This window comes from Tachyglossus aculeatus, chromosome 18 (assembly GCF_015852505.1).
Source record: "Tachyglossus aculeatus isolate mTacAcu1 chromosome 18, mTacAcu1.pri, whole genome shotgun sequence".
Taxonomy (NCBI): Eukaryota; Metazoa; Chordata; class Mammalia; order Monotremata; family Tachyglossidae; genus Tachyglossus; species Tachyglossus aculeatus.
This window is the reverse complement of record NC_052083.1, coordinates 35,880,237-35,907,379: the sequence shown is the minus strand read 5'-3', so window position 1 is coordinate 35,907,379 and position 27,143 is coordinate 35,880,237. Positions and strand designations below refer to the sequence as shown.

At 46.9% G+C, this 27,143-nt stretch overlaps 1 protein-coding gene across 11 annotated transcripts in view; it reads right to left on the bottom strand.

Annotated features, from left to right (window-relative positions):
- The window catches only part of PTPRF (protein tyrosine phosphatase receptor type F), a 311,983-nt gene that overhangs the window by 117,928 nt on the left and 166,912 nt on the right, over window positions 1–27,143 (bottom strand). The gene's annotated exons all lie outside the window — the stretch shown is intronic.

Sequence of the window (27,143 nt, the reverse complement as noted above, 5' to 3'; positions counted from 1 at the left end):
TGGTGGGGTAGCAATATGGCCCTGTGGACAGAACCCCAGAGGGTACGGCCCCAAGTGCAGGCACTGGTTTTACGATCAACTCACTATCCCCTTCTGCAAACTAGGATCGCAGTCACAGCCTATTTCCTGAGGGCAGCTGATGACTGTGGGTTACTTGAAATTTTCAGCTGTTTGCAACCACACAAAAGCAAGAACATTTATTGTCCCTTTAGACTGTAAGCTTGTGGTGGGCAGGGAATGTGCCTGTTGATTGTTACACTGTATTCTCCCAAGAGCTCAGTACAGTGTTCTGCACACAGTGAGCACGCTCAATAAATACAACTAAATGAACATACTTGCACGAGAGGATGCCGCATTCTTCAACCCAACTGCCCATGCATGTGTCTTGCTGCAACAACCAGTGCCCGCAAAATGCAGTCCCTTCTCATTATGCAGAGCAGGGCCTCTGATGACCAGATGTAGCAGCTGTCAGCAGGACCTATCTGTTGAGTGCATGACTGCCTCTTTTCCTTATGAGCTACAGAGTTTATTGGATCAAAACAGGGATCCCATTCCAGCATGCTGTCACAACACATTAGCACCTAAACGCACAGTTACATCAAGTGGCTCAGCCTGCCATTTCAGTGCCACTGCACTTACTGGCTATGCCTCATGGCTGCCAGTACTGCGTTAGGGTGCATTTCTTTTGCCGCCTTTCTAGCCAGCAAATCTTAAATGTTGAGTATTAACGAGGCGGAAAAATAAGCACCTTCCCCCACCCCACAGACATCATTATGTAGGTGTGTGTATCTAAGCGGAGAAAGAAAACTTTTCTGGGAACAAGGACCGAGTGTACTCTTGCATTGTGTAGAGAGCCCTGCCTCTCATGGGAGCTGTCTAAATAACCAAGTCACCATGCCTCACCTCTGTGCTGGCTGCTGGAATGCTTTGGCTCAGGTCTATCCCCGGAGGGCCATGTGAAAATGCAGGGTGAGCAAACCTCAGCCACTGCTTTGGACAGCAGGGCCATCCAGCAGACTCCCATTGCTCCAGCTCCCCCATTCCCACACTTTAAAAGTAATTTGGTTCCCTAGCCTCCCAAATTTAATCCCCTCAAAGGGATAAGATCCCGGTAAACTGTCTTCACAAATCTCTGGCCTTCCTCTCTGGCAGGAGACACGGTCAATCCTCTGCAAGTTACCAAAGAATCAGACTGACTCCAGGCACCGGCAGCGCCGGAGAGAGAGCTGTGACGCAAATCTCTTCAGGTGGAAAAAAATTGCTTGCCCTTAGCCATCCAATCAAGGCCCTTAGCCATCCAATCAAGAACCGTGGCAGTAAAGACAGAGCAGAGAAGACTATCTCTTGCATGGAGGTAATTGAAACTAGCTTAATTAAACTGCCTGAGTACTCAGATACCATGGTGATAGGAACTGCATAAACATCTTCTGAGAGAGAGTGAGAAAGAGAAAGGACTGAGCATGTTGTTATCCCTGGATCTCTCCCTAATGCAAAGGGATCAAAACTCTTTTTTGCTCCCATGATGGAGTCATCCAGGGAAGGGCTCTAGCTAGGCTGGCAGTGGTAGGTGGTAGAAAGAGTATTACTCATAGAAGCAGGGAATTGGGAATTCGTACTTTGAGGGTTTCCAAGATCCAGGTATTTTATGGAGGGAAACAATTTTCAACATTACAGTTGCTCGCTCTTCTGTCTCCTCTCCAGTCAACATTGGGATAGTTTGGTTACTTTTAGCGAACCTCCCATCTCTAAGTTCCTGGCTCCATTCACTAATGCCATGGCTCTTTCCCGCTGGCCATTATCTTTCCACTCCCCCAGAGTAGTAACAGGAGATGTAGCTGTCATCGCAGTAGGAGCATTTGAGTGCACAGTTGGTGTGCTGTCCTGTACTAGGTACAGTACAGAATCAGGAAGTGATATGCTCCCTGCCCTTAAGGAGTTTACAATCTAATGAGGAAGACAAAATTCAAATATTTACCTCTGGGGTGGCCAAAATCAATAAACTGAGCAAGCACATACAAATGAGGGCTAAGAAGGATGTAAAATGAGGCGGGTGATGTGGCTCAGGGTTCTAGGAAATTAATCACAGAGGACTTGGGTGAGGGATTTGAACGTGAAGGGAGCAATGGTCAGTCTGACGTGGGAGTTCCAAGCTGGAGCGAAGGGGACGAGTTGGGGATTCAGAGGTGGGACTGTCAAGAACAAGGTAAACCTGGAAGGTCGGCTACAGATGAGTGAAGACACTGGGGAGCAGGTGCACCTGGCTTAAATGAAGTAAACCAAAAACAACCCAAGACTATTTAAATTATAAGTATATGGTAAACCTCTTGAGGGATCCTCCCTCCCCTCTGCATCGACTATATATTTTGCTGTGTACCCCATTAGCACTTAAGCAGTCCTCTAGACTGCAAGCTTGTTGTGGGCAAAGAATGTGTCTCATACTGTCATACTGTACACTCAACCACTTCATACACTGCTCTGCACACAATAAGCGCTCAATAAATACAATTGACTGACTTTGATACTCACCACAGACCAGTAGCACCTATGTACGTATTCTTACATTCTATTACTTCCCCCATTTCTAATCTGTTTTAATATCTGCCATCCCCCATAGACTGAAAGCTCCTTGTGGGCAGGGAGCATGTCTATCAATTCAGTTGTAGTATACTCTGCCAAGCGCTTAGTACAGTGTTCTGCATATAGTAAGCACTCAATAAACAGGATTCATTGATTCCCAAACACTTCAGTGCTCTGCATACAGCAGTATCTATTGACTGACTACTGAACAGACCTAAAAGATGGGAATTTGCCAGGAAATGGGAAAGGGCATTGGGTGGGGAGCTCTTTGGGTTAGTCTTTTTTTGGTCCCCCAGTCCTTAGAGCTCCAAGAGGAAACCAAAGAACTGGGCTTTTAAAATAGAAGCCAGAGTTAGCACTGGCATTCTGAACCAGAAGAAGCTTTTATGGATAGTCTAAAGAAGAAAAAATGAACCAATATTACTCTTTCTGATACATTCACTCCCAAAGGGTGCTTTTTGGACAAACCATTATTGCTAAATTTATTTCTCATTTTCAGAACAGGTTCGAGATCACAACTTCTCTTATCTTTCTCTTCTCCACCTAGTGAACTGGGCTGTGGTTTCTTGCTATTTCTTCTAAGAATTCCTAGACAGAAAAGGTGGGAGGCTCGAACCAGGCTACCTGTCTGATCATTAACACCCACAGGGAACAAATAAAGGGATGACTTAAGGATAGGATGGTCAATCAAACAATCAGTGGTATTTATTGAGTGCTCACTCTATATGCAGAGCACTGTGCTAAGAGTTTGGGAGAGTACAATACGAGTTAGTAGATTTGATCCCTGCCCTTGGCCAGCTGGGAACCCTCCTCTTGCCTCCTCCTAGCCAAAAAAACCCTTGCATTCAACTGTAATTATTTAGTGCTTACTGTGTGCAAAGCACTGTACTAAGAGCTTGGGAGAGCACAATACAACAATAAACAGACACATTCCCTGCCCATGACAAGCTCCTCCTCCTCATGTAATCATCAACGGCACTTGAGTAACTACTTCTTGTACTTTCCAAGCACTTAGTACAGTGCTCTGCCCACAGTAAGTGCTCAATAAATATGAGCACTTACAATAAGACACAGTAAGTGCTCAATAAATACAACTGAATGAATGAATCCGTTACATTGTACTCTCCCAAGTGCTTAGTACAATGGTCTGTATACAGTAAGCGCTCAAATATGAATTGACTGACTTACTATGGAAGATGGAATAATTTAAATTTGGCAAAAGGATGGGGAATCACATCTTTCTTTTTTAAAATAGCATTTAATTATGGCATTTGTTAAACACTTATGTGCCATAAGCTGTTCTAAGCACTGGGGTGGATACGAGCAAATAAAGTTGGACAGTCCCTGTCCCATGCAGGGCTCACAGTCTCAATCCCATTTTACAGATGAGATAACTGAGGCACAGACAAGTAAAGTGCTCAATAAACATGACTGAATGAATTCAATGCATCTGAGCCACGACCCTCTCAGTGTATGGGGGAAAATATGGATTTACCAAACCTATAGAAGAGGTGGGTGAGGAGATTTAAGCAATTCCTGGATATCACACATCCACGCTCATTGCAGAGACTCAGGTTCCAGCTCTGGACATGGCTGGAGGAAACAGTGGGGCCCTGCTGCATATGGGAAGAGTTAGGGAGAATTTCTCAGAAGTTCTACTACAGTTTGCCAGTTGGCTGCTGGGGTCAGCGCTTAGAACAGTGCTTTGCACATAGTAAGTGCTTAATAAATGCCATTATTATTATTATTATTATTATTATTATTATTGCTAAAGGGACAGTTAAAGGCTGCCCCTCAGAGCTGGATGCTCTGTTGCTGGTCCTGATCTCTGGGGGTGTTTGCCCTTCATGGCTCCCCCCAACCCCTGGCAAGACAACATCGCATGACGCTTTCTGCAGCTACCCGTCCCCCAAGAGAACTTGTGGGCACGTGTGCTAGGTTTATATGTGCATGTCTGTCTCACTCTGGCCCGCTGTGACTTTGCCTCTACCAGTAGCTCTGTGTCTCTCTTTCTGCCTGTCTCATTCTGATTTTATCTCGGTCTCCCTGTTTCCCTGCCCACCCACATCTTGGATCACGGTCCCTCCCCATTAGGACCTCTGTTCACTAACACCAAACAAGCAGTGTAACTAATAGAGTTCTATTCACCAATTTCATTTTGGGGCGTTCAATTTCACAGTAATATATTCAGAATTTTGCAAAGAATTTATTAGTAATTTGCAGCTTTTAAGCGCAGCCCACGCACAACGGTACAAACACATAAACAGCCCAGCTTCAGGAACGAGTTAGACAAACTTGCCGTAGAGACAGAAGCTGATCTCAGGGGGTGCCCAACATTTCTGAATTTCTGCACTATCCATGTTGAAAAATAGGTATCTCTCCTTCTCCCCGGTCAAGTGACTTGTTTCTGAAGATGAAGATAACAATATCAGCTTAGAAAATCCAAAACCCTGTCGAAACAAGGTGGGTCTACCAGCTCCCTATCCTGCACCCTTAGATTGGCTCAGTTAGGGGCTTAGTGGGACTTGACTACTACAACTGGAGTGAAGGAAAGAAAAACCGGTAACGGCGGGAACATTATTATCTTGTATCTAGCTAAGTGCTTAGTATCCCGGTTCTTGGCACATAGTAAGCCTTTAAGAAACACGACCATCATTATTATCATTCTTATTACGCCAAGCAACGCATCACTAGGCCTGGATGAGGTAGGCCATCAGAGAGATGGGCGGAATACCAAGCCGAGCTCTCTACAGGCCTGGCCCCCGCTCCCAGCCACAGGGCGACAAAGCCTGGCCTGGTCCCCGTCCCCTCAACCTCCAGCCACAGCAGGCCAAGAAGAAGCCCGCCTGAAATGAGGACGGGAAGTGGGTAAAAAATCAGGGCTGCCCATGAGGTCCAGCCTTGATTCCTCGGGAGCTGGGGAGGCAAGGAGGGGGGAAGAAGATCACCGGGCTCAGGACCATGGTTTGTGTCGCTGCCTGAAGAAGGGAAAATGATGAGTCAGACAAAAGGAGTGTCTGAAAAGCAGGAAAAGCCCACGCTTCTACTACAGATTTCTTTTTCTTCCGAATTGGGTCAGGAGGTTGGTGGCAATATCCAAGTGCATATGTATGTCCACTCAAATAAAGAAACGAAATACGCATACACAGACTCGCCATCCTTTCAGCACAAAAGGGCCATGTTGTTTGTTTTTCACCTCCAGACACGACAACTTGGAGCGCCACACTTAAACGCTCCCCACAGAATAGATGCCAAAATGCCTTTTCCAAAGAAAAGACCTTTCATAACCCACAAATTATATAGTTCATGCTGAAATGCCACAGCCACATTTCTGACCCAACTTGATTTATTAACAAAAGACACACTTCCACTCTTCAAATCTCTCCCTTCAAAGGCTCCAAGCATATCTGCTTTTCTTCTTATTCATCCAGCCCCCTAAAATGAATACCGTTTAACGGTTTCAGTGCGCACTGTCTCCTGGTCTTGTTCTGGGCGACCCCCTGAGCAGCTGAAATTATGAAGCGCGTAAGAGGTTGAGGACTTAAAGTACCCCAACAGTCCCCCTCACTCCCTCTCCATCCTCCCCTGGCTCCTCTATTTCTCTTTCTCTCTCTTGGTCTTTTGTTTCTAGACTTGTTTCATATGAAGGGAAATGTCGTCCCCTGGGACTCTGGAAGGCACTTTGGAAAACTTGGGAGTTTTAAGTGCAGAACACGAAGACCCTCCTCCACCCACCTTTAACATGCTCTCTTATAAAAGATATTGTCATGCAGGTCTGGCTATAACTACCAGGCTGAGTTCACTGCCCTGTCAGAGGCTGGCTGCCCGATAAACTTTTATGGCAGAGTCAATATTGTTTAAAATGCTAAAGAGCTTGGAATTTGAGCTCCGATGTAAATGAGCAGTGACTAGTTTCCTGTCCTCCTGTTTCAGGCCTAGGGGCAGACTGACATAAGAAGTGATGGAAAGGACCTGCTGCTGCGGAAGCCTTCTTGACGGCAGACGCTCCCTCCCAAAGAGCAGCATGGATCACCAGGTGATACCTGCTGCTGACAGACACTCTGAAGGACTGGATCCAAGAGGTGAGTCTTTGAGTTTAAAGAGGGCAGACCTGCCTGGGTCCCCTCCCCTAAATCTGCCTTGCTCTCTGCCTTTTGGGGCTGAAGACGCATCTGCACACACACACCCGCCCCCAACACTCACCCCCGAAAACACAGACAAATGGATGGCAGACAAATTGCTGGCCGCTGCCAGAGTTGCTTTGGGAAAATAGCCTGTCCCCAGATGAGAGTGTCAGGTTGTGTTTGGTGGCTCATCCGCCATCCTGCAGTCCCCTCCCTGGACTCTTTTCAAAAGCCGAAGGGCTGGAGGAGTCTTGAAAGACGGGTGTGAAAGATTGGGTCCTCCCAGAAACAATGTGTTTGTTCAGATTAAGGCTTCCTTGCCCAAAAGGCTGCACAGGAGTAATGAATCAGCTCCACCATCATGCAGAAGCGTAGCAGGATATTTCTAGCATATGATGTAAAGAAAATGCTGTCCAGTACCAGCCATCTGCTTCCATAATTCAATATTGCTGCAATTAGCTGCCTATCTCAATCTCATTAAAATACAGGCCCCAGTAAACACAACTCCAGGCCTGGAATTTGACACACACCATAATGCAAATCACTTGGTTTGGGGCAAAATTAAGAATGAAGGTTTAGAGTGGCATTAAATTCCAGAATTCTGAGCAAGTTTTTGACTGGGTATGTGCATTCTATCCCTAACACCCATGGCCAGCACCAACCTGTGGGAAGAAATGGAAAACGTTCCTTGGGGGAGGACACTTCTACTGGAACACAGCAGGGTGACTCCATGCCTACCTTCCCTGGGTGGAGCATTTAGGATTCCCCTGGCATTTTTCCTCTGGAAAGGCAATTTCTTCCACCCCCTTAACCTTCAAGACAAACTCCTAGAAATGCAGGAAAACTCGGGGGGCTCAAGAACCCTCAGGGCAAAACAGCACAGAAAATTTAATTCATATGGTGCAGCAGGGCCACAGGATGCCTCATGCCTCGGGTCCCACTTTCTAAACCGTGTGAAGGGGGGCAGGAGAAAGGTGGGTGGGGAGAAGAGCTGCTGACCTAGCTAATCAGTGGCCAGTTTGTTCTTCAGAGCTGGTAACCAACCACATGCATGGAAATACAAGGGCAAAAGAGATCACTCACACACGGGCAGGGGATTAGGGTTTCATTTCTTCTTTTTTAAAAAAAAATAATAAACCAACCTTGTAGGCAGGTTTAAAAACACTTCCGACTGCCTCCACATTACCATTCTCTCTCCCCTGGAACTCCCTCCCCTTTCATACTCATCAGTCCACCACACTCCCCACCTTCAAAACCCTCCTAAAAATTACACTTCCTCCAAGGGGCCTTCCTTGATTAAGTGCTCATTTCTCCTACCCACCCTCTCTTCTGCGTCAAGTATGAACTTGGTTGTGTACGCCTTAAGCACTTTGATAGCCACTTCATCCCCAGAGGACTTACGTAAACATCCTTATACTCTACTATCTCCCCTCTGTGAAATTTATGTAAACATCTGTCTCTCCCTTTAGACTGTAAGCTCCTAGTGGGCAGGGACCACCACCTACTGACACTGATGTACTGTACTTTCCTAAGAGCTTAGTACAGTGCTCTGCACACATTAAGTGCTCAACCGATACTACTGACTGATTGATTTCTGGCTCAAAGTTCCTAATGCCCCTCGACAAGCCAACAAACACTCCCTTTCTAGTCCCCAGTCTTTCAGGTTCCGCAAATACCAGCTTGGTTCTGCAGTCAGCAGTCTCAGAAACTCGCTCCACTTTTGCCCGCCCGCCAAGCATCCCCAAAAAGGGGGGTTGGGGGGATCCTCACCCCATAGGGGTCCGAAGGAGAGAGCCACCTAGTCCCCTGATTTCAGGCCTGCTACTCAGGTCTGGGCAGGAGGCTACATGGACATATGCTATTTAGAACCGCTCCCTGGGCATGATCTGCAGTATCACCCCCAGCTTAAAGAGGGAAGCCACGTTCAGGTTTGCCGCAAGAAGCGTTCCAAGCTCATTCTGTAGGGCGTCACTGACAGTCAAGGGACAGACGGGACAGACGGATGGACGGACACACACACCTGCCCAGATAAGAGTCCCGTGTTTCTCATTATTTTAACTTTCTCCTGCAGACAGTATTTCCTCACTCATTGATTAGGGAGACACATGAAGCTTAACAGTCGACCCACAGACCCTACATCGAGCTGACAAAGCCGGAATCCTCCCCACCCTTGCCTACAGTTTCCCTCTGGTCCACTCTCTGGACATGATGCCCCCCTCCCCAACCCAGCCATGGACTGGTGGGGCCCCTCTCCATATAGGAGTCTAATCAGTCACAGGGTAGAGTGGGCACTTGTCGGGGGGCTGGGGCAGTTGCAAAAGGGGATAGATTGTGGGTCACAATGCAAGTCTCAGGCTGCAAATGAAGCTGAATATTGCACTGGGCAAAATGCAAGCCCACCCTGATGCTTTCGGATCATTCAAACCCCATTAATTGCAGGTAAAACTGGACAGACACATCGGGGAGGGCGAATTATGAAATGATTTGTCAGGCAGCCCTGCAAAGCGGTCTCTGATCACCTGTTGGTGGTGAATGGAAGTGTCAGGACATCTATTTGCAGGACACTTGCCATCATCCTTCTCCGCTCGGTCAGTCTGAAAAGAGCCACAAATAGAGCATGCCCATTTGCGAGCCCCAGACATTGCTGTAAACTCATAATTAAATTCATTACTCCACACAATTATAAACTATTCTTCCAATAATTAGAGTAATTTGATATCCAGGAATCACAGAAACCTGCTGCTGTTTTATCTTTCCCATTTGCCATCTGAAGTCAAACATTTGAGTAATTAGACAGATGAAAACAGCCCAGGTTATGCAAGCAAAACAAAATTAGGATGACCCTTACTCCAAAAAGATAAAGAAAAACAAAAAAACCCGACCAAGCCAGGGGTATGAGCCGGCTCTCCGGGAGCAGGGGAGAGCAAAACATAGTGGCAGCGGCTGGCTGGAGAGAAAGAAAAGGTGAGATTTCATATGGAACTAGAGGCTCGTATTAGCCCTTTCCAGGCAGGCAATCTAGGAACAACAAAATGTATGGATACCTTTGTCTCTCAGGAAAGTCACATCAGGTTACCTTGGCAACCAGGAGGACCAGAGTAAGGGAAGGAAAGAGGCAATGGCAGCTGCACTCTGACCCTTTCGCGGAGCCATGGCGGAACATTCATTAGTATCTGGAGGTCAGGAGGAGTCTGAGGTTCAGAGGATACCTCTTCCTATCCCTCCCTCCCACTTCAACTTGGAGATGGGCTGTCTGACCTTTTCTGTCAGAGACAGAGGCAGGCTGGCTTACTGCTGTTCCTGGCAAGAAGGGGAAGAAGCTTGATGGGATGCTTAAAAAGCAGCCATGGAAAATTTGCCTCGGACGCTCAAGGAATCGCCTCCACCCTGTACCACACCACCACCATGAACCCCTCCACCTCAGAATCCGAGCACCTTCGGCTCCAGAAAGCTCGGGGAGGAAACATACATCACCCTCAAGAGCCCGTTAGCAGTGCCCTTCCTCTCCCTTGCCTGCCTCCCCTCCATCTTAAGGAAAAGAGAGTTTCCTCAGAGCTGCTCTGAACCATGCTGCATCAGGAGCAATATCTCTCCCTTCCTCCAAAGGAAGTGGGACAAAATGACCCATGATCAATGACCAAGCCTAAAACCCCTGGGATCCCCTCATACTGCTCATTAAAGCTGGCAGGTACCAGGAAAAGACACTGAGGAGGGGGATGGGGGTGACTTTAATTACAGGGGAGAACAATGGAAGCAGCATAGCCTAGTGGACAGAACACAGATCTGTGAGTCACAAGGTCCTGGGTTCTAATCCCAGCTCTGTCACATGTCTGCTTTGTGACCTTGGGCAAGTCACTTCACTTCTCTGTGCCTCAGTTACCTCATCAGTAAAATGGGGATTAAGGGTGTGAGCCCCACTGTGGGACAGGGACTGTGTCCAACCTGATTACCCCAGCGCTTAGAACAGTGTTTGGCACACTATAAGCATTTAACAAGCACCAATATTATTATTGTTTGAGAGGGCCTCAAAGAGAACAAGGTGATAGTTTGGCTGTGTGTACCCCTTAAGCACTCTGATACTCATCCCAGTCCCACAATCATTGTCTAAGAATATTTACATTCTGCTTCCCTATCTCTGGTTGCATGTCTGTCTCCCCCTGAAGTCTATAATCTCCTTATGGACAGGTATCACTGTCAACTGACTGCAGTATTGGACTTTGCCTCAGCACTTAGTACAGTGTCCCGTACACAGTAATTTGGCTCAAAGCAGAGAAGGGTGAACTGGAAGGAAAGTAGGTTGTGGACAGTACGTGATGTGGTAGTATGCGCTAGAGCTCGTCTGGGGAGTTCAGCTTTTCCCTAAAATCCAGAGAACCAATGTCCAGGGCCCAGGGGTGATAGGTAAGGTAGGAAAAGCGCCTGGCTTAAGGGAGGATTGGGTAATGGCCGAGTTCCCATGTGTTGGGGGAGAAAGCCAGAGGGATATTTACTTGGCTAGCCAGATTTAACATTGCAACCAGGTCCAGCATCAGTTCTTCATTGCTGTGGGCTTCAGGCAACAAAACAAAAATAACTAGGAAGAGGTCGCGGACCTTTGTTTCACAGAGGGAAACCAGCACAGAAATTATCAGTTTCCTTTAAGTAATTCTACATCTGCTTAGGACCGATTTAACTTACATACAGGCTGTCCAAGTGAAGGCATGACTGAATGAAAGCAACAGAACCAAAATGCTGGTACAGCTCATTCTCCTTCCTATATATGTGCCTCCCATCCACCCGAACCCAAACACCACTTCTGGGAGCAAGGCAGGAAACTCACAGCATGACCCGAAACTCCTCTGAAATAAGCATTTTCATTCAGCAGCTCCACTCCCACTTCACATTCTCCCCACCAGCCCTCGGCTGGAGGAACCTGGTGTCATTTGGAGCTGTGTACATCCTAAACCCCACACGTAATAAGCATTTACAAATTCACTTCAGAGTACAGTAAATACAGTACTTTCCCATGGAAATTAAATTCTTCATCATTAATAACACCCCTCTGCCTGTCTCCTGGGCCTCGAATCCTAGAAACTCCAATTATGGCAGCACAGCCCTCTCCAGGACATGATTTTAACATCCCAGAGTGCTAGGAATTTTCCTCCCCTCATCTGGAAATGAAACAGGAGCTCCTGAGAAAGCAGGCGATACCGAGTATTAATAAAGCAGGAGAGGCGGAGCAAGGATATAATACACATTAGAGGAAAACCCCTTGCCAAGTGTGTATTTTATGAACCCTTTAATATCGAATTACCTTCACAAAAGAATAGACTCCATCCTTGAATGGAAAAGGCAATGAACAGGCACCAGAAGGCCCGGTTGAAGACCACACCTGAACTCAACATTTGCGGGAAACAATGGCTGGTGGGTGAGGAGAGACAGAAACGGAGGCGTTCACAAGAGGGAGGTTAGAGAGGTGGTCCAAGTCAATCATTCAGTGGTATTTACTGAGCTTACTGTGGGCAGACCACTGAAAAATGGCTGGGTAGAGAGGCTGAATGGACCAGGGCAACCAGTTGCATTGATAATGCCCACTCCGACTACTAGTTCCTGATTGCAAGCCCTTAGATCGAAAGCTAGTTATGAGCAGGGTATGTGTCTGTTTATTGTTATATTTTACTCTCCCAAGCACTCAATACAGTGCTCTTTAAACAGTAAGAGCTCAATAACTACGACTGACTGGCCGAATACTTACAGCCAATGCCCTTAAGTCTGTTCCTCCAGTGAACTCACTCTCAACACTTATTTTTATTTTTTTTAATGGTATTGCTAAGTGCTTACTATGTGCCACACACTGTTCTAAGTGCTGGGGTAGGTACAAGTTAATCAGGCTGGATACAGTCCCTCTCCCACATGGGGCTCACCTTCTAAGAAATGGGAGGACAGGTACTGAATTTCCCATTCTGCAGTTGAGAAATTGAAGCACAGAGAAGTTAAGTAACTTACCCCAGGTCACACAGCACGCAAATGGTAGAAATGGGGATTAGGCCATGCTGCTTCCCAGACTATGTCTGATCTGATTATCTTGTATCTATCCCAGAGCTTAGTACGGAGCTTGGCATGTAGTAAGCCCTTAAATAACATAATTTTTCTTTTTACTATTATTATTATCATTATAATATGAAATGTTTTACGTGGAAACAACTGGGGCTCTTTTATCTTATATGGTTTCTAACTGTGCATTCAAGAAGTGAGGTGCAGAAGCAATCTGATGTATACCCAGAGAGCCCCAGCAGTGTGGACCTCACCCAGAAGAAGGGAGAGGAATCTTAACAGGCTCCAGTGTGTCTCATTAGAATGAGAGACAGGAAACTTCCGAATAAATGCTAGAAGGACTAGAGTTCCTGTTGCCATGAAATGGCCATAGGAAAAGCAGCGGAAAGATAACAGAGAATTAGGAGAGATGACAAAGAGTAACCTGAAATCCCTACAGCTGCAGAAACAAATACCATAAGCCACTATGGACAGCCCACTTTTGGCAAACACTTGGTCCAAGTGCCCCCAAAATGAAAGTGTTTTCCTCCTTTGGCTAACTGAGGGGATCAGAATCATAGGCAGCCTATAGGATGTACCACTTGCCAAAGCCGAGGAAATCCAACCTATCTGTTGACAACTGGGTAATTTAAAATGGGAACAGGGATTATCTTAGAAGACAGTGCAGGTAGCAAAACAAGGTCTGGATTTTCTCTTTTAAAAGTGTGGAGGGGCAGAAATCCAGAAATTAGATGCTTACTGGTTTTAGTCCCTCAGCCACATTCTCTCTCTTCTCTTCCACCCCGCATGGGATCGTCTGTAACCAGACATACCATTTAGGGGAGTTGATCCAGGTCTCTACGGCTTTTGATTAGGTACCTAAAAATATCCCGCTGGTCTAGCCACTTCTCCTTTTCCCCTCTGCAAATCTGCTCACCCATAAAGAAGGGATGAGTCATTTGAGAGGCAAAGCACCGGGGAGAGAGGGCAAGCACATCCCAGGGATTGTCCAGGACCCCAGAAAGAAATGCAGCACGATCTTTATTACGGGTGCTTGCCACAAACCTGAAAGCCTATTGGAGAGCCAAAGAGGGATCGCTTCCTGTCTCCACCTCAGAACATGCTAAACGTCCCTCTCAGACCCTGTCTCCTCAGAGGAGGGAAGGAGCTGGGCTGCCTGACCTATACCCCAGTTTTCACCTACGCCCTAAGACCACTTCCTTCCTGTTTGTCAGTGGTCCCTGCAGTGTTGGAAAAGTGGAGAGGGGCTGTGTGAAAAGAACTGACCCCCACCGTCTCTATGTGTTGCCAACTTGTACTTCCCAAGCGCTTAGTACAGTGCTCTGGACACAGTACGCGCTCAATAAATAAGATTGAATGAATTACAGACTGATGGGGCACTTGGCAACAGGCTTTATTTATGAATGGCCATTATGCAAATTACCACGAAGAGTAGGATAGGAGGGAAGGGGCTTAAACTGCAGCTGGAGAGATTTAGGTTAGAAATTAGAAAGACTTTCGTGACTGCTGTGATTATGATTATCATTAATAATAATAATAATAGTAATAATGATATTTTAAGCACTTACTACGTGCCAGGCACTGTACTAAGAGCTGGGGTAGATACAAGCAAATTGAGTTGGGCACAGTCTCGACTGTGAGAAGCAACTGCTTCTCTGATTGTGGGCTACTGGAATGGGTCACTCAGGAAGTTAGTAGGATTCTCCTTTTCTGGAGATTTTAAAGAAAAAAAAATATGTGACTATTTTTCCTGGGATGTTTGGATACAAACCTGTACAGATGCAGAGGGATGGACTACATGACCTTTCAAGGGGTGCGGAGGGCCATATGGCTTGAACTCTGCCTCAATGGAAAGGGATTACAGGCAGGCAACGTAAGAAATCCTCTAGTCCCTCCTCTGTAGAGAAGCCACAGACTTCAGCCAGATGGTGAAGGAGAGTGGGAGGTCACAGGAGGACCAGGGGTACACTACAGACAACATTGGCTTTGGTTGCCTGGCCCTTTACCAACAGAGCCTGAGAAGTTGGAGATGACACTCCTCCGGAGATTAAGTCAAATTAAGCCATCAAGTGTCACAATATCAGTGAAGAATTTCTGTCCCCCACCACGGGGGAGTGCCAGCTGGCCTGCACTCCACACAGGCCGGCCGGAGCTCAAGTTTGCTGACGGAGGTCTGATTTCGGTCGGTAGCTCCTTGCCCCGCTTTCGGCAACAATTGCTTAAGATAAATAAGGGCTGATTAGCATAATCCTCAAAACAGCACTTCTGAAAGATACCTCTCTCGATCAGCCAAAAGCCTTGCTGTGCAGGTTTTCCCTCCAGCTCCCATCTGAGGCTGGGCAGACGCACAACTTGTTTCAGCACCCGCCGCAGATGAGTGGGAAATAAAGTGGCGGCGCGGCTCGCTCTGCCTCTCCCTCTGCGTGAACCGAGGCAGGCGCGGGTTGTTAATTTTCCAATAATCCATATGTGTTCGTAATGCCTGGTTCTTGCTGTCTGCCTCCTTTTCACATGAGTTTCCTAGTTTCCAGGAGCTGCCATTCAACCTCACAACTTTGGCTTTGATTGATGGCCGCCAAGGAGGAGGAACCGACTTTCTGCAGGGAGCGTGGAGGGGGTGAAAGGGAGTAAGGATTTCTTTTCTGGTCTTGGGGGGGCAGGGGCAAGAGCAAGGACTGAGAGGGGACATTGTTCCAAGAGCTATCCTATGTCAGGGAGCCACCATTTTGGGTCTTTTCCATCCTGATGGGAAACTTTCAGGCCCTTTCAGAGACCTAGACAGAGTCTGGGAGAAGTTAAAAAGCTCTGAGGACAAATCAATCCCAACGACCCCACAGGTGAACACATTCTTTTCTTCCCTCCCTTCATCCAAAACTCTTTAAACTGAGTTCTATGAACTTCAGGGAACTGGGCAAGACAGTATGGTAACAGCTCCTCATGAAGTTTTCAGAATCATTAGTCCTATGGAAATTAGCTCAATTTCACCCCCAAATTACCTTTGTCTTCCCTGCCCCAACCCCATTCCCAGATCTCCACTATCAGCTTGAAGCAATCACGTTCCAGAGTATCCCACACGCTAGCTCATGGGTTATTTTTTGTTTCATGGTATTTAAGTGCTTACTATGTGCCAGACACTGTTCTAAGCACTGGGGGGTAGATACAAGGTTTTCAGGTTAGACACAATCCATATCTCACCTGGGGCTCACAGATGAGGGAACTGAGGCACAGAGAAGTTAAATGATTTGCCCAAGTTCACTCAACAAATGGTGGAGCCAGGATTAGAACCCAGGTCCTTCTGATTCCCAGGCCCGTGCTTCACCACTAGACCACACTGCTTTTCAGAACCAAAGGCCCTGTACCTGCAGGCCCGGAGCAGTCTGGCACAAAGCCAAATCTTACTGAGAAACACCCGGTCCAGGTGGTCCCCCAGGCCCTGTGGCCTTCACCCCAACTTCAGGGTTCCATGTTGATCCCTTGTGTTCTTACCATCTTCTCCCCCAGGGACCCATTCTTAATTCCCCCCACTGGATTTCATTTGTTTAGCTCTGGAGTCTCATCTAAGTATGAATCCCCACACTCAGGAGCGCCTGGGGCTGCGTGGGTTGGTGCATCATGGACACATTTCTCATCAAATCAAATCTGGGAGGGCTGGAAGGCTGGCATTATTTCCTGCTTGCCTCAGTTTCCCTGGCAGGACTGTAATTCTCTTGGTTTTTGACAGAGTTAAGTTGAAAAAAGCTGGAGGGAACGGGACAAGGAGAGAAAGAAGATGGCTGACACCTGCACATGTACCCAAGCCCTGCACTATCCACATCTGCTCCCCCACCACTGTCCAATACTGGGAATTCTGGAAGCCCCTATCTTTTTTTTAATCAATTGCCTTTGATCTCATTACTAAAGAGGGGAAATGGGGATGAAAAACCTTCTCTGAGTTAAATTACTCTTTGGAGGGGGAAAGAGAAGAAAGCTAAAAATGGGGTGGGGGGCAGGGAGGAAGTTTATAAACTCAAAACCACTTGACAGCTATTTAATTTAAATCAGCTTATCTGTCTGAATCCCAGGTGACCTGGGGAGGCTTTTTTCTTATTAAAAAATTAGTATCTTCAGAAACTGGCCGGGCAGTAAAGCTCTGACAATCTGCCACTGCTCCACAGAATGGGACAGATTCAACCTTAGCCCCAGAATGATAGTAACAATAATAATAATAATAATAACTGTGGCATTTATTAAGCACTTACTACGTGCCAGGCACTGTTCTAAGCACTGGGGTGGACACAAGCAAATCTATTTGGACACAGCCCGTCCTACATTGGGCTCGCGATCTTAATCCCCATTTTAGAGTTGAGGTAACTGAGGCACAGAGAAGTGAAGTGACTTGGCCAGGGTCACACAGCACACAAGTGGCAGAGCCAGGATCAGAACCCAGGTACTTTTGACTCCCAGGCCCGTGCTCTATCCACTAGGCCACACTGTTTCTCATGCCAACTTGTACTTCCCAAGCGCTTAGTACAGTGCTCTGCACACGGTAAGTGCCCAATAAATACGACTGAATAAATGAATGAATAACTGTGGTATTTGTTAAGTGCATACTATGCACCAGGCACTGTACTAAGCACTGGTGTGGACACAAGATAATCAGGTTGGACACAGTCCCTGTCCATGTGGGGCTCACACTCTTCATCCCCATTTTACAGATGAGGGAACTGAGGCCCAGAGAAGATAACTGACCCGTCCAAGATCACACAACAGACATGTGGTGGAGCCGGGATTAGGTCAGATCCTTCTGACTCCCAAATCCATGTTCTATCCACTAGTCCATGCCAATCAGAACAACAGGAGCGAGTCAACTCCCACCTGCCACGTACCTCCTTGGGCCACGAAGCAAACAGCACAGGCAGTTTGCGGACCCTAAACTTCACATATACCTCAAAAATGAGTAGAAAGCTGGTGGGCAGCTCTGATCCGATGATGAGGAGGGTTGGTGAGAAGGATGAAACACGGTTGCTGTGCGAGGAGAGCGCCTGCCTGCCCGGCTGAAATGGTAAAAGTGGTCACAGTACTTATTTAGCCTCAACTGTGGGCGGCACTCTTGACGTGATGGACAAGAGGGGAGTGTGCGGTGGGGGGTGGAGTTGTGGAGACTCTCCACACCACCTATCCACCTTGGGGACCCCCAGACTCCTTCTGGGGAACAGGCAGGGATGAGGTTTGGAGAAATCAACAGGGAGGGCATTCCAGTTGAAGGGACTGATAAGAATGATAGATTGGGGGAAGCTCAATAGGACGCGGGACATAATGGGCAGAGTGGAGGCATGAGATGGACGGGCGAGGGAGAAGTCAGCAAGGTATGATGGAGTGCTTGAACCCAGTAGTCAGGAGTCAAAATTGAATGTGTGGGCGATTTGAAATCACCGGAGATTTCCGAGGGAAGTAATGGGATCAGCCTGTTGTTTTAGAAGGGTGATTTGTGCTGCTGAATGTAGAGTGTCCCGGGGAAGGAAAAGAAAATGAACGAAGGTAGACCAGATTGTATGAAGCGATGAGGGCTTGTCTAACGGAAATGACTGCGTGAGTGGAAAGAAATGGGAAGGAAGAATTGGGATTTCGATTTGAGAGGCAAATGAGAAAGCGGTTCATTGTGGGCAGGGAATGTATCTGTTTATTGTTATAGCGTTCTCTCCCAAGTGCTTAACAGGCCTTGCACACAGTAAGCACTCAATAAATGTGACTGACCGAATGAATATCCACTATGGTCTCTAATCCAAAAAGCAACTTGCATGCTTTTGAGGGGCAGGGAACACTGTGATCTTGACAACAGTTTCAGTCAATCAAGAGTATTTACTGAACACTTACTGTGTACTAAGCACTTGGGAGAGTATATACCCCAGAATTTAGAGAGGGAGACATACAGTAAAAGAAATTACAGATACTCATTCATTCATTCAATCATATTTCTTGAGCGCTTACTGTGTGCAGAGCACTGTACTAAGCACTTGGGAAGCACAAGATATGTCTGTTAGTGCTGTGTGGCCAAGGGTGAGATGAATATCAAGTGTTTAAAGGGTTCAGATTCAGGTGCATAAGTGACATAAAAGGGAGAGGAGTAGGGGAAAAGAGGGAGTAATTGGGGAATGCCTGCTTGAGGAGATGTGACTTTAATAAGGCTTTGAAGGTGGGAGGTGCGGTGGTCTTTCATATACGAAGGGGGAAGGAATTCCAGGCCAGAGGGAGGATGGGGCAAGGGGATGGTGGTGATAGAGGAGTGAAATGTGTGGGGTGGGTTATAGTGGGAGGTTAGCGAGGTGAGGAAGGAGGGGGTAAGGTGATTGAGTGCTTTAAAACCAACAGTAAGGAGTTTCTGTTTGGTGTGGAGGTAGAGGGGCAACCACTGGAGATTCTTGAGGAGTGGGGACACATGAACTGAACTTTTTTGAGAAAAATGATTCTGGGAGCAGAGTGAAGACTGGACTGAAGTGGGGAGAAACAAGAGGCAAGGAGGTTAGGGCGGAGGCTGGTGCAGTAATTTAGGGGGGATACCATAAGGGCTTGGATCAGTGGAGTAGCAGTTTGGATGGATGGCGAGGAAGAGGCATATTTTAGTGATGTCACCAAGGTAGAACCGACAGGATTTGGTGACAGATTGAATGAGAGAGCTGAGTTGAGGATAGTGCCAAGGTTACAGGCTTGTGAGACAGGGTGGACGGTGGTACTGTCTACAGTGATGGAAAGTCAGGGGGAGGACAGGGCTTGGGTGGAAAGAGGAAGAGTTCTGTGTCAGGAGAGTTGGAAGCAGAACCCATTATGGAGCCTGGCTTCACTTCTCACTTGATGTCACCATTCATTCATTCATTCAATCGTATTTATTGAGAGCTTACTGTGTGCAGAGCACTGTACTAAGTGCTTGGGAAGTCCAAGTTGGCAACATATAGAGACAACAAGTCGGGGGGATAGTGTGGGAAGGAGGTGAACCAGAGGGGGCACGAAGCTCTCCCCGGTGCTGAGAGACACTGGACGGGAGAAAACTCCTGGGTTTGTTTGGATGGGCCAACGGATATGTCGACTGAGGATGTGGAAGGAATGGGTGGGGGAGAGAGGAGAGCGGAGGCACTTCACACCACTGAAGCCCCTTGGGAGCCGCACTCTTTCTTTTAATTACAAAGTCTTAATATCCATGGAGTGATATCCTACTGCAGCAATGATCTTTGTTAACATAACTGCACATCTTTTCTAAGCCAGAAATCCTGAGATGGGAATGTACACAGGGGGTAAAAACATACAGCATACAATCTAAAGCAAGGCACATTATGTTCCTTTATTTGAAACTCCATTCCCGGGGCCTGTCAATTTAATTTTCTAGAATATCATGGCACTTTTCTCTTCAGTGGTTTAACTTTGCTTAGTAATCATAAAAAATCTCCTCAAAAACCATTTTAACAGTAGCATTAGATGGGCTATTGTACTCAACTACATTGTGCAAATCTTACATAGCTCCTGTGACTGAAAAACAAAACGGAGTCACTCTAAAAACAATCTCTTTTTAAAATTCAGTAGGCCAATTTCCCTAACTTGTGTATTGACTGTGTCAGGGACATAAACTGCTTTAACAATTTGTCATCCCTAATTACCAAGGAGGCAGATAAATTCCTAGATAACTAGTTTCAACATTAACCCACTTGCCTTTATCCCATATGAGGAAATTCTAAAATGTTTTGGGACAATTCCTCACTGTTCCTCATCTACAGGATGAAACAAAGGCCAGGGGTAGCCTTTTTCAGGATATTTCTCCCTGCATTTCTTTGCCACCCAACCCCAGTCACCAGGAAAGGGGGCAGAGACTGGAGACTAGAACAAAGGGTGGGAATCTCCAGGGAGGAGAGAAAGCAGCTTAGAAATGCGGTCCTTCTCTGAAGAGGCCTTGAGCTGCCCGCAATGAGATAAGCACAGGGCGATTTCATCACTGCAGTTTTCCCCTTATCTCAGACATGGGGATGGGGGGCAGGGAAATATACAGGCCAGGGTGCCCAAGGCCCAAAACAAAAGATAGCAGAGCTTACCGAGAGGCAAGGAGTGGGACTAAAATAAACCTGAAATGCAGTACTGAACCTCTCCCTCTTCCTCCCTTTAAACTGGGTTTTCTTGGGAGTTTGTAAATGAGGGAGGTAGGGCAAGGGAATGGTGTGGGTTGGGAAAGAACAGGAGGAACAGAGCAGACTTGTGTGTTTAGATGGGGGAGCAGGAGAAGGCAGAGATAGGTGAGAAGGGGGTTCGGGAAGCAGGAGCACGGCTAATGTAAAGATTTTACCGCCTAATCGTCCTCGAAAACAGCAATTCACCCCTCTCATTGGTCCATTTAGCCAACGTCAAAAGCTTCGTGGGCCCGAAGAAAGCCTCCCAACACCACTGAGTGCTATCTCTACTTAACAACTTGGGAGAAAACACTACCCCACTGACTGTTCCCATAATCCCATGTGTTTTGCCCACAAAGGGAACGAACATAACAATGCACTGCAAAATTCCCTTTCACACCCTAAGTTGCAGCAAATAACTTTCAAAAGCTGGGAGAACCATTCCCTTCCCAGAGTCACATGGAAGCAAACTTATATCTCCTACATTTTTTTCCAGTCCAGTCCTGTCTAATTTTTCAGCTGCCCAACACAAGTGATTGATTTTCTTTGAGACCGGGTTTGCACAATAAGCCATTACTATAAGCCACCACTGATACAGTCCCATTAAGTAGGGGAAAAGTCAGCTGGAGATCCCAGGGCTGGGTGCTGGAAAACAGGGAGGGGATAACTTGGGGAATGGGCAGGACAAGCAGCATGGTGTACGGGATAGAACACGGATCCGGGAGTCCGAAGGTCATGAGTTCTAATCCCCACTCCGCCACTTGTCTGCTGTGTGGCCTTGGGCAAGTCACTTAACGTCTCTGTGCCTCAGTTATCTCATCTTTAAAATGGGGATTAAGACTCTGAACCCCAAGTGGGACAGGGATTGTGTCCAAGCTGATTTGCTTATATCCACACCAGCTCTTAGTACAGCTGTGGCACATAGTTAGCACGTAACAAATACCACAATTGTTATTATTATTATTATTAGAGGAGAGGCAGTTCCACACCAGGGGGAACCACCAAATGGATGGAGGTGCCCTCTGTCTTCCTTCCTCCTGACGTACTGTCTGGCCCAATTTGCACCACTCTTCCCCCTTTGTCCAGTTTGACCACAATGCTGCTTCTATTGGTGGGCAAACATCTCCCACCCGAAGGAGGGCATGCCTAGGGCTAGAAGTATTGGTATTTATTGGCATAGGGGGCACATTTGGAGAAATGCTCTGCACTGAGTGCTTGGGAAATACCACCCAGAGAAATGAAACTTCCCCTGCCCACAAGGAACTTAGGTGGGTCGCAGTTTCTTATTCTCCCTCGACTGTGAGCCCACTGTTGGGTAGGGACTGTCTGTATATGTTGCCAACTTGTACTTTCCAAGCGCTTAGTACAGTGCTCTGCACACAGTAAGTGCTCAATAAATACGATTGATTGATTGACTGACTTGAGGATAGTTTAATCAATCTGTGGTCCTGTACCTCTGCTAATCTGCATGGCGGATGCATTTCTAAAGTGCCCTTTTCTTGTACAACGATCACTTCAGAGTGGCAGAAAGCAATATGAACCACACACAAAGTGATTCTACTTCCTGGGGGTGGGTGGCGGTGGTGGTGGGGGTTCCCCTTGCTCCCATAAATCATCCCGGAAAGATGTTTCCGGTCACCAGGCAGCAGGTCTCTGTCTTCCTGGTGCATCAGACCAGAGAACAGGGCGGTATGCATCAGGAGCAATCTCAGCGACAATCAGCTCCATGATTAAATTATTAAAGAACTGACCAGAGCTCAATCATCAATCAGGGAAAATTGATTTTCCATGGCAAAGAGTTTAAATGTGTTGCTTTTAAAGAGCACAAACGAAAATGCCCCTTCATTCCCCCCCATCCTTTTTGTTTTTGTGGCTGTCTGACTGCACAGTAGGTGGGAGTGTGGGGAAGGGAATAACGTTTTCATTGACCAATGATCGACTGATAAATCATCCCCCGAATGATGATTGCAGGATCAATCTTCAAACACAATTACTCTTTTCCCTTCCACAGACCAACAAGGAAAGGTACCTCAGAGAAGGGGTCAGCTCAGAGCAGGCTTATCTATCTAGTGGGCAGGTTATTATTTGGCAAAAATCCCCAGACTACTAGTTTAGTTGCAAACTCCAAAGCAAGGCAACCTTTAATGCAACTACCCTTCAAACTGAAAAAGACTTTGAGCTCTGCAAGCGATTGAGCCCCCAACACATTCATCACGGTTCTTTTTCAAAACTGCAACTCTGTAAGCTCTTCAAAACAGGCAAGGAACATACCAACTCTGTAACCCCTCCCCCTACAGCAAAGTCAAGTGATCTACCCCAACAACATGAAGCCCGATGAGGAGGGGAGGACGCTTCCCTATTATCCTCTGAGATTCAGCAGTGGTTTCAGCACTCTTCAGAACAGAAACATCATCGTGTGCTTTGCCCTGGGGTTTTAAAATCCAACTTAAAATAAGCTACAGACAATTCAGAGTTTCAATCGCCTCCGATCCCCTAAGGTGGGGGAAACCAGACTGCTGCTGGTTTGTCAGCTGCTGGATGGTTCTCAAATGGGGGCTGCATTTCAAATGGTCTGGAGAACGGGCTTAGGTTCCTGGCCCTACGGGTGGGCTCTGAAAACCTGTCCCTCCATGGGGGCAGCTTTTTAAGGGATGAAGGGAAGACCGCTGAGTTTTCTCCAGAGTTTTGTGTTACCTCTGCTGCCCTACTGAGAGATTCTACCAGTATGCTGCTAAATCTCGCAAGTTGTTCCTCCACTGGTTCTGCTCCGTCCTCGCCATTTGAAGGCCATCATCGCCCTGATCCTACTAGGTTATGGCACTAGTCTCTTCCCTGGCCTTCCTCCCTCCAGCCTCTCCCCACTTCGGTCTATACCATACTATGTGGAGCTCATCAGCCTTCTAAAATGCCATTCAGCACACTTCTCTTCACTCCTCAAAAATCTCCACTAGCTATCCATTTCCCTTGGCATCAATCCATAGGTATTTTAATGTCCCTCCCCCTCTAATCCGTAAGCGCTTTGTGACTATGGTACTTTTGTATTGTTCTCTCCAAGTGTTTAGTGGAATGGTAAGGGCTCAATAAAGACTGATTTAATCAATCAATCAGCGGTCTTCACTGAGCACTTACTGTGTGGAAAGCCTTTTACTTATCACTTGAGAGAATGCAACACAATAGAGTTGGTAGACTCATTTCCTGACCACCAGAAGCTTACAGTCTAGAGGGGGAGACAGACATTAAAATGAATTATGTGTACATAAGTGCTGTGGGGCTGAAGGTGGGATGAATATCAGGTGCTCAAAGGGTACAGATCTAAGTGCATAGGCATCACAGAAGGAAGGGGGAGTCGGAGAAGAGTGGGCTTAATCGGGAAGGCCTGTTGGAGAAGATGTGACCTTAATAAGGTTCTGAAGGTGGGAAGAGTGGTGGTCTGGCATATGTGAAGGGGAATTGATTGACATAAAGGCTCTCCACCAGTTCTCTTCTTCTTACATACCTGCTCTCTTCATTCCTCTCGAGATTCCCTCCCCTCTTCAACCCCCGGCAGCCTTCAATGCCACCTTCAAAGCCCTCCCTAAAATCCCACCTCCTCCAATCAATCAATTGGATTGGATACTGAGTGCAGAACACTGTACTAAACACTTGGGAGGGTATGTGGCCTATTGGATAAAGCACAAGTCCGGGAGTCGGAAGGACCTGGGCTCTAATCCCAGCTCTGCCACTTGTCTGCTGTGTGACCTTGGGCAAGTCACTTAACTTCTCTGGGCCTCAGTTACCTCATTTGAAAAATGGGGATTAAGACTGTGAACCCCAAGCGGGATAGGGACTGTGTCCAAGCCGATTACGTTGTAACTACCCTAGAGCTTAGTACACTGTGTGGTACCTAGTAAGCGCTTAACAAATGTCACAATTATTATTATTACAATATAATAGAGTTGGTAGATTCGTTCCTTGCCCAGATGAAGCTGTTTCCAAACTACAGAGTAGATTGGGCATGATAGGGGCAGAGAGAGGGCTGCTGCTTCCTCACATGAGGCACCAAAGATTCGGGTTGGTATTTGAATCTGGAATCCAGCTATTAGCATGTGGCCAACCTGTAAAAGGAATGACCAGTGCATGAGGGGCACAAATGTCTGTCAACTCAGTGAGTTGCTGCTCTCCCTCCCCATGATTTGTGACACTCTTTGGCCCAATATAAGGACCTCGGAGGAGGACTTGTTTCTCTGGAGCAGACAGGCAATTGCTAGGGATGGAGCTGCCAGATTCAACTTGTTCAACTTCACTTAGGCTTTTCGACTTGGAGGGTGCCTCCGTTCCCCTGCCCCCAGTGTGAAATATTTTTAGTTTGCCACCTGCCAGCTGTCACCATGAATAGTACTGGAACGGGAGTGAGCCTGGAAGAGGGAGGACTGGGGAAAGAGATGGGAAGGAAGCCCAGAGCCCAGCACTGGGGCCACCAGATCATCACCGTGTCTCTGCCTGGATCTAAGAGGAAGCGGTACCACGTCTGGGGTGATGCACATTTCTGGCTATATTGTTAAGACATCTGGAAGGTTCTTAGCAGAAAACAGCCACTATTTCTATGTCTTCCCCCTTCACTCTCTCTATCATCTTTATTCCTTCCCTTCTTTTCTCCCTCCCTCCTTGGCAGAATGCAAGGGTTTCAGGTGCGAAAAAGTGAAGGCAGATGCATGTCATTCTCTAGCCCTGCAGCCTGTTCAGGCACAGTGCCAGGCTGGAAACAGGGACTGGTAATGACAGATGTGCGGCTGGGGACCGTGAGTGTTCTGATGGCTGGCTCAGAAGGCTGAGAGAGAATGAGAGAGCGAGAGAGAGTGAGCGAGAGACAGCGAGAGCATTACAGAAGAACTAATACTCACACCAGCCCAATGAGAGGAAGGATCAAAGATAGCTGGTAATAACCACCCTCCATACCCAACAGGTTTTAGTGTCTCCTGACAGCTCTATATTTCTCCTCTGGCCAAGGCTCCTCCCTGACATCACATAATAATAATAATAATAATAATAATAATAATAACAACAACAATGGTATTGTTCTCAGGTTCTTCTGATTCCCAGGCTCTTTCCACTAAAGCCCCACTGCTCCAGCTAGGGGTAAAAGCTGGGCTACATGCTGGATCCTGATAGGAAAGAGGTCAGGGGTTGAGAGAAATGAACCCTGCTTAAGTTGCTCTTTGCTTTCTCCTCCCAACCCAATCTATTCAATATGGGGGACAAGAGAATAGTGGTGTAGCCCATCCGCAACCTAGAATAGCCACTCAAGTGAGGCTTCACACTATTTCTATTGAAGGGGAGGAGATAAGTGAGCAGAAGAAGATCCATTCAATACAACAGATCTGGTTTGGGGATGCTCTTAAGGGTGGGTGGGGTGCTGCCATCGGGTCATCCCCAAACTCAAAGACCCAGAGGAGTCTGGCATGAGGGCGGGTCTCTGGAGGGGAATTTAGACATCTGCTCTCTGGGCCCGAGGTAGCGCTGAGATATATATATATATATATATATATATATATATTTCTATATATATATATATATATATATATATAGTTCTCCACAGGCCTCATCTGGAAGGGGGGCCCAAACCAATCTGGGCTATGTCTGCCCTTGCCTACGTCAAGCGAGAAATGAAAAACTCAAGGTTCTACCTGCCCAAATCCTGAGCCTGTGTGGCAGGGCTGACCCTTGCTTGGATCCCTTAGAACAGTGCTCAGTGCTTAGAACAGTGCTTTGCACACAGTAAGCGCTTAATAAATGCCATCATTATTATTATTATCCCTTCCTGGAATTTATACACCTCTCTCCCCATTCTGCCCCTTGCGTTAGTGGAATGTGGTTTATTCTCCCTGTGGGAACCTCCCTGGAGAAGTTGGCATTCTTTCACCTACGCTGTATTTGGAGGATTTCTCTGCCCTTCCCTGTGATCTTTAGAAGGCTGATCTTCTCAGCACTGGGATCTGAAAATTCTATTTTAACTAGAAAGAGGAGCAGTGGGACCTAGGGGAAAGACAAAGGGCCTTAAAATCAGAGGATGCGGGATCTAATCTGTCTCTGCCACTTGCTTGCTGTGTGACCTTGGGCAAGTCACTTACCTTCTCTGTCCCTCAGTCTCCACATCTGTAAAATGGGGATTCAATGCCTTTTCTCCCTCCTAGTTAGACTGCGAGCCTCATGTGGGGCAGTGGCGGTGTCCAACTTGATTAACTTGTACCTAGAACAGTGCCTTGCCCATAATAAGCACTTACCAAATGCCATAACAAATATAATA